Consider the following 7733-nt stretch of genomic DNA (forward strand, 5'->3'; position numbering starts at 1 on the left):
TTGCATTAGCTCATAACACATTCATTTTGCCATGTCATGATCATGCATCATATTGTGCATTGCATTGATTGTGTTCCCTTCTGTGTTGCCGGTATTTGTTCCCTCTCGATAGACGTGATACCGATGATGTGATCGTTGACACTGATGAAGACTCAATGTTATCTTCAGAAGTGCCAGGCAAGCAAAACCCCCTTGTTCATTCCGATAAAATCCCACTCTCTCGCTCCTGCTCTCTTTTACTGCATTAGGACAACATCGATTCGTCTGTTACTTGCTGCGGTAGCTGAACCCCTTTATCCTTTGCATGACCTGTCATTGCCACAGTAAATAGATGAAACCCACTAGAATGAGTAGGAGTTGTTTGAGCCCTGTTGTGCCTACTCATTCTTGCTTGTTTGTCATGCCTGCTACTGCTTAGAGTTGAGTCAGGTCTGATTCATCGGGGATGAATCAGAGGTGTGTGAACATGTCCTATTGTGTGTGAGCTAAGTGTGTGAACACGTTTTGGTAAAGGTAGCGGTGAGAGGCCATGTAGGAGTACATGGTGGGTTGTCTCATTGCAGCCGTCCTCAGGAACTGAGTTCTGTGTTTGTGATCCATGATTCAGCTACTACCATACATTGGGCCCTGAAATATGACCCCGCTCGACTTCTTATTCACCCTTGTCCTCTGTCCAGGAGTTGCAAGTAGTTTCTGGTGTTTGTAGTATGCTGGAGGCCGTGGACAGCGCTGACCGTAGGGGTGGGCTGTGATGCGGTAGGCACGTGGCCGGGTAAACTGGGCACCCGTTTGGTGTCACGGAACCCTGTTCACATCGTTTGGGGCTGTGAGCGAAACTCCGGCCGGATCTCCTCATGGATGGAACCCGAATAGGCGATAAACCTGGACTAGAGACTTGAGTGTTTAGGTAGGTCGTGGTCTACACCCACGTCGGCTTTCGCTTGAAGTCTGCCGAGCACATGTCGTGTGCAGACGCTAAGTGGTGGAAACATGTATGAAGAAGTACACCCCTGCAGGGTTAATATCATCTATTCGAATAGCCGTGTCCGCGGTAAAGGACTTCTGGGTTGCTTATATCAGTTCATAGACAAGTGAAAGTGGATACTCTAAAATACGCAAGATAAGCGTGAGTGCTATGGATGGCGTACTCGTAGGGAGACGGGAGCGGATCCATAGTGGTGTATTGATATGGTGAATATGTGGACTCGTGTGCGCCACCTCAAAAGAGTTACATTGCAGTCGTAGTTCAGGTTAGCCACCGAGTCAAAGCTGGCTTGCTGCAGTTAAACCCCACCATCTGATGTAAGTTCTGATGTAAGTCTTGCTGGGTACATTTGTACTCACGTTTGCCTATTTTATGTTTTGCAGAGAGACTTCAGTCTCACTAGTAGTTCCGTGTGGACTTCGACGTTTAGCTTGTTACCTCAGCTACGATCTTGTGCCCTCGGCAGGATCTGATCGATAGTCAGGCTTCTCAGCCTTTTTCATTTATAGATGTCTGTACTCAGACATGATAGCTTCCGCTTGTGCTTTGACTTGTATGCTCTGATTGTTGGGTCATGAGACCCATGTTTGTAATGTCTCGCTCCTCGGAGCCTATTGAATAAACTACTTGAGTCGTAGAGTCATTTTGTGATGCCATGTTGTATTGCACATATCGAGCATATTGTGTGTATGTTATTGAAATGCTTGGTATGTGTGGGATCTGACTATCTAGTTGTTTATCTTTAGTAGCCTCTATTACCGGGAAATGTCTCCTAGTGTTTTCCACCGGGCCATGGTAGCTTGCTACTGCTCCGGAACACTTAGGCTGGCCGGCATGTGTCCTTCTTCGTTCCTGTGTCTGTCCCTTCGGGGAAATGTCACGCGATGAATACCGGAGTCCTGTTAGCCCGCTACAGCCCGGTTCACCGGAGTCCTGCTAGCCCAGTGCTACAGCCTGGATTCACTCGCTGATGACCGACACGTTCGATGCTGGGTCATGGATGCCTGTCCCTGTAAGTTTGTGCCACTTTGGGTTTACGACTAGCCATGTCAGCCCGGGCTCCTTATCATATGGATGCTAGCGACACTGTCATATACGTGTGCCAAAAGGCGCAAATGGTCCCGGGTAAAGGTAAGGCGACACCCGTGGGAATACCGTGCGTGAGGCCGCAAAGTGATATGAAGTGTTACATGCTAGATCTATGTGGCATGGAGTCGGGGTCCTGACAAAACTGCAGTGCAACAACTTGCTGGTGCATGTATTCCCTGGACTTTCCCATCTCTGTATCACCTACAACGCAAAATTCGGTCAGTTGGAAGTCACAAAGCATTGAGTAGCTTGGTCGGCTTCCTTGTGCTGATACGAAACATCCAGCGTTAGATATGCGACCATCACCGCATATGTGTGAATGAAAAAAAAACTTTGAAGTTTTTACCTCATAGCTAGAATGCACATATTGTGCACATGTAAATGTTTGAACTCTGAAGCATGAAGCAGCATTGGTGAGAATCACATTGACATTACTTTGTCGCAAGTTAAACTATCCTCCAACCCAGCCACCTATTCAAAAGTGCTCGTGTAACATCATAGAGTTCCTCTGTTCTTAAGGAGGAAAATCATGATTTCTTTCCAGAGCTTCAAATTAAATGATGACTCCCTAGGAAACTAGTGCACAAAATAAGAAGTCGGAATTTTTCAATGGTCCAGCATCAAATGAAAAGTATACTAAGAAAAAGTTGTCCAGGGGTGTGCAAAACTCTTCTAACCACATTCCAAACCAAATTTAACGGGCTACTCACAATCACGTATACAATGGAGGAGATGGAGATGCACCTATCACGGGAAAACTGGCAGCCATTTTCAACAACAACACAATGACATGCAGCTTCTAGTTTAGTATATGCCGAAACTGATATACTGCGATCATTAGTAAATTTTGGTGTAGTAAATACCTTTTAACAAATATTATGGCTTGTATAATATTGAATGAATATGGTCTGTCTTCTTATTCATATTTTTTCATGCAAGTATTCCTTTATACAATACTTCAAGTTTCATTCGACAAGAAAATTTAAGAAAAGAAATTGAAACCAAACATTGTTGCATGGAACATGTTGGCAGGCAAGGGGAGGTAGGAGTAGGTGGTGGTGCGGTGCTGCTGAGGACAAGCAGGGCGTAGCCGCCGACGTACTTGCGGATGTCAGTGTTGAAGGAGACAGGGAAGGGCAACAAGGAGACGACTATGAGGAGGAGGGGTGGGTCGTGGTTGGAGGTGGGTCTGCTGTCGCATGAAAGCGATGAGGCAGTGGAGCCAATGGGGCACGAACGGTGCCGCCGGCGAACTTGTGGAGGTCAGTGTCAGAGAGGACTGCATCGACAACCTACTTGCTAAGGTCAAAGTCAGGCAGACTGGGAAGGGAGGCAGGGAGGAGAAGACGGCGAGGATTAGGGTGAAGGAAGTATGCCCTAGAGGCAATAATAAAGTTGTTATTTTATATTTCCTTATATCATGATAAATGTTTATTATTCATGCTAGAATTGTATTAACCGGAAACTTGATACATGTGTGGATACATAGACAAAACATCGTGTTCCTAGTAAGCCTCTACTAGACTAGCTCGTTAATCAAAGATGGTTAAGTTTCCTAACCATAGACATGTGTTGTCATTTGATGAACGGGATCACATCATTAGGAGAATGATGTGATGGACAATACCCATCCGTTAGCTTATCATATTGATCGTTCAGTTTTATTGCTATTGCTTTCTTCATGTCAAATATATATTCCTTCGACTATGAGATTATGCAACTCCCGGATACCGAAGGAATACCTTGTGTTCTATCAAATGTCACAACGTAACTGGGTGATTATAAACATGCTCTACAGGTATCTCCGCATGTGTTTGTTAGGTTGGCATAGATCGAGAATAGGATTCACTACTGCAGGATGCTGCTAACACAACACTACGATTAGAGACCCTTCGACAAAACTATGTGCGATGCAATAATCGCAAATGGTGGTGTAAAAGAACCGTCAAAAAGGTGCAAAACGTTTGAGATGGCGGAGCCATCAAACACGGTTCAGATTTTAGTTGCGTCTGCGATGCAGGGCATACGGTTCAGTTCAATGAACTATTTGCGATGAGGTGGAACAAAAGAAACGGGCAGCCAGATGAAGGTGTGTGCGATATACAGCATACGGTTCACTCGGATGAACTGTTTGTGATGAGGAGGAACAATAGAAACGGGCAGCTAGAGAAAGGTGTGTGTGATTGAGGGCATACGCTTTAGAAGGATTAACTGTTTGCGATTAGGCAACAGAATAGAAACGGGTCAGCCAGATCAAAGTGTCTGCGATTGATGGCATACACTTCACACGGATGAACTATTTGCGATTAGCCACAACAAACTGAAATAGTTAGATAAATCAACGTGTGTGTGCTAGACGGGCACACACATTCTAATTATAAGAAGTGTGCGCGATGGTAATAACGAGCGCGCATGGTTGTTGGAACAAGACGTGTGCTGACATTGCCTATTGCGGTGCACCCTATGGTGCAAACGCCACGTATGAGGCTGAGAAGGTGTACGTGTACACATTATGCCTTCCGAGAATAGTGCTGCACTTATAATCATCAGTAAATTTTGAGCCTGCGTCCTGTCACAATCCAAATTGCAAACATGTTCACACCGGTCAAAACCTAAATGGCTTCCCACTTAGGAGCGTATTAGTACTCGGTTATAAATACTACTACTCCAGGATGACAGAACATTCCTCCTCAACTCCTCGTCCACAAAAACAAACAAGTCATTCAACATCATTCCCTTGCATGAGCCATGGCTGGCGTGAGTTCTGGGTCGAGAGATTGCCACCAGGGAGATGCGAGCATGGAAGCGGAAGCACGAGAGATGTACCGCCTCATCGCGAACGCAGCCGGCATGTCCCGCCACGCGGCCGTAGCAGCACAGTGGTACCGCCATGCCGTCGATGCGGCAGACTGGTCCGGCCGTGGCGCGGAAGCAGAAGAGATGTCCTCCCGCGCCGCGGCGGCCTGGGAAAATGCCTCACTGGCAAACAAGGACTCTTACAGGCGCATGCATGCGATCGTCCATAGCTAGATGGATCAGATCTTCGGCTGGGCGAGGTTGCAGGACGACATGAAATCCTCTTTTGAACAGGCTACCGGCGTCATCCGACAACTAAATGGGAGAATTGCGAAGCTCCGGGCCGAGCGCGACCTGCTAAGGGTGAAGATCGTCGAAAGTGCGGAGCAGCAGGAGGAGACCATTGCCTTGTTGAAGAGGATTGGCGTCATCGTCGAGAAACTTATGGACGAGAATGCCATGTTGCCCATCGAGCGCAGAAGGCTGGTGGAGGAATCTGTGGGTGCTATCAAGTAGCATCTTGAGGACAAGAAAGAGCTCATCACCGCTCGCCGCGGAGACTAGTTCCCACGGCCTGCAGCAACACATCAAGAAAGTGGAGATCAGCAAGCGAGCTCATTGTCTTCCTTCTTATTTTGCCCTTGTGTATTTCGGGCTTCACCGCATGTGGCTTTTTTTAATTATGTTCCTTTATTTGCGGGGATTTTAATTATGTTCCTAAATATGTAAGACAATTATTATTCATTGTCATCGTCCTTATATTCATCATGCTTGCTATAAGTCGCAGTCGATGCTATATAGGTCCGTCGGATCTTACATCAAGATCCGTGCAAAACTTTCTTTTCACATTTTCATTTTTGTCACTTAAATCTCGGTCCAGTGAGACATATAGCCACGCTGTAGAATAGGGGATCAGACGCAATTAATGGAGACATTGGGAGGGAGGTGTGCGGCGGGTAGAGGTCTAAGGGCTCTACTCCCGACGAGCACGCACAAGGGTCTAATCGTATGCCTCCCGTACTCAAGTAGCTACCCTGCATGGCACTGATGACCCACAATTATAGGGGATCTATCGTAGTCCTTTCGATAAGTAAGAGTGTCGAACCCAACGAGGAGCAGAAGGAAATGACAAGCGGTTTTCATCAAGGTATTCTCTGCAAGTACTGAAATAAGTGGTAACAGATAGTTTTGTGATAAGATAATTTGTAACGAGCAACAGGTAACAAAAGTAAATAAAGTGCAGCAAGGTGGCCCAATCCTTTTTGTAGCAAAGGACAAGCCTGGACAAACTCTTATATAAGGAAAAGCGCTCCCGAGGACACATGGGAATATCGTCAAGCTAGTTTGCATCACGTTCATATGATTCGCGTTCGGTACTTTGATAATTTGATATGTGGGTGGACCGGTGCTTGGGTGCTGTTCTTACTTGAACAAGCATCCCACTTATGATTAACCTCTATTGCAAGCATCCGCAACTACAACAAAAGTATTAAGGTAAACCTAACCATAGCATGAAACATATGGATCCAAATCAGCCCCTTATGAAGCAACGCATAAACTAGGGTTTAAGCTTCTGTCACTCTAGCAACCCATCATCTACTTATTACTTCCCAATGCCTTCCTCTAGGCCCAAATAATGGTGAAGTGTCATGTAGTCGACGTTCACATAACACCACTAGAGGCTAGACAACATACCTCTCATCAAAATATCGAATGAACACCAAATTCACATGACTACTAATAGCAAGACTTCTCCCTTGTCCTCAGGAACAAACGTAAATACTCACAAAGCATATTCATGTTCATAATCAGAGGGGTAATAATATGCATAAAGGATCTGAACATATGATCTTCCACCAATTAAACCAACTAGCATCAACTACAAGGTGTAATTAACACTACTAGCAACCTACTTGCACCAATCCCGGACTTGGAGACCAGAATTGGATACAAGATATGAACTAGGGTTTTGAGATGAGATGGTGCTGTTGAAGATGTCGATGGAGATTGCCCTCTCCCAATGAGAGGAGCGTTGGTGATCACGATGGCGATGATTTCCCCCTCCGGGAGGGAAGTTTCCCCGGCAGAACAGCTCTGCCGGAGCCCTAGATTGGTTCTGCCAAGATTCCGCCTCGTGGCGGCGGAGTTTCGTCCCGAAAGGTTGCTTCTTATTTTTTTCTCGACGAAAGACTTCATATAGGAGAAGATGGTCATCGGAGAGCCACCAGGGGGCCCACGAGGTAGGGGGCACGCCCTAGGGGGGGCACGCCCCCCACCCTCGTGGGAAGGGTGTGGGCCCCCAGGTCTTCATCTTTGGCAAGGATTTTTCATTATTTATTATAAGGTATTCCGTGGAGTTTCAGGACTTTTGGAGTTGTGCAGAATAGGTCTCTAATATTTGCTCCTTTTCCAGCCCAGAGTTCCAGCTGCCGACATTCTCCCTCCTTATGTGAACCTTGTAAAATAAGAGAGAATAGCCATAAGTATTGTGACATAATGTGAAATAACAGCCCATAATGCAATAAATATCGATATAAAAGCATGATGCAAAATGGACGTATCAACTCCCCCAAGCTTTAACCTCGCTTGTCCTCAAGCGAAAGCCGATAACAATAAATATGTCCCCATGTTTAGAGGTAGAGGCGTCGATGAAAATAAAATACGGACATGAGGGCATCATGATTATTCTCATCACAGCAACATACATAGATATTTTCATATGATTACTTATGTTCAAGTGATGATCTATTCACAATGCAAAAGTATGAATCAGAAATCTTATTGAGAACCAACAAACTATAACCTCAGTCATTGAAGCAATTGCAATTTATCATAACATCAGAAAGAGTCTATGTCAGAGCTA

Source organism: Triticum dicoccoides, chromosome 6A, assembly GCF_002162155.2.
Source record: "Triticum dicoccoides isolate Atlit2015 ecotype Zavitan chromosome 6A, WEW_v2.0, whole genome shotgun sequence".
In the NCBI taxonomy this organism is placed as follows: domain Eukaryota; kingdom Viridiplantae; phylum Streptophyta; class Magnoliopsida; order Poales; family Poaceae; genus Triticum; species Triticum dicoccoides.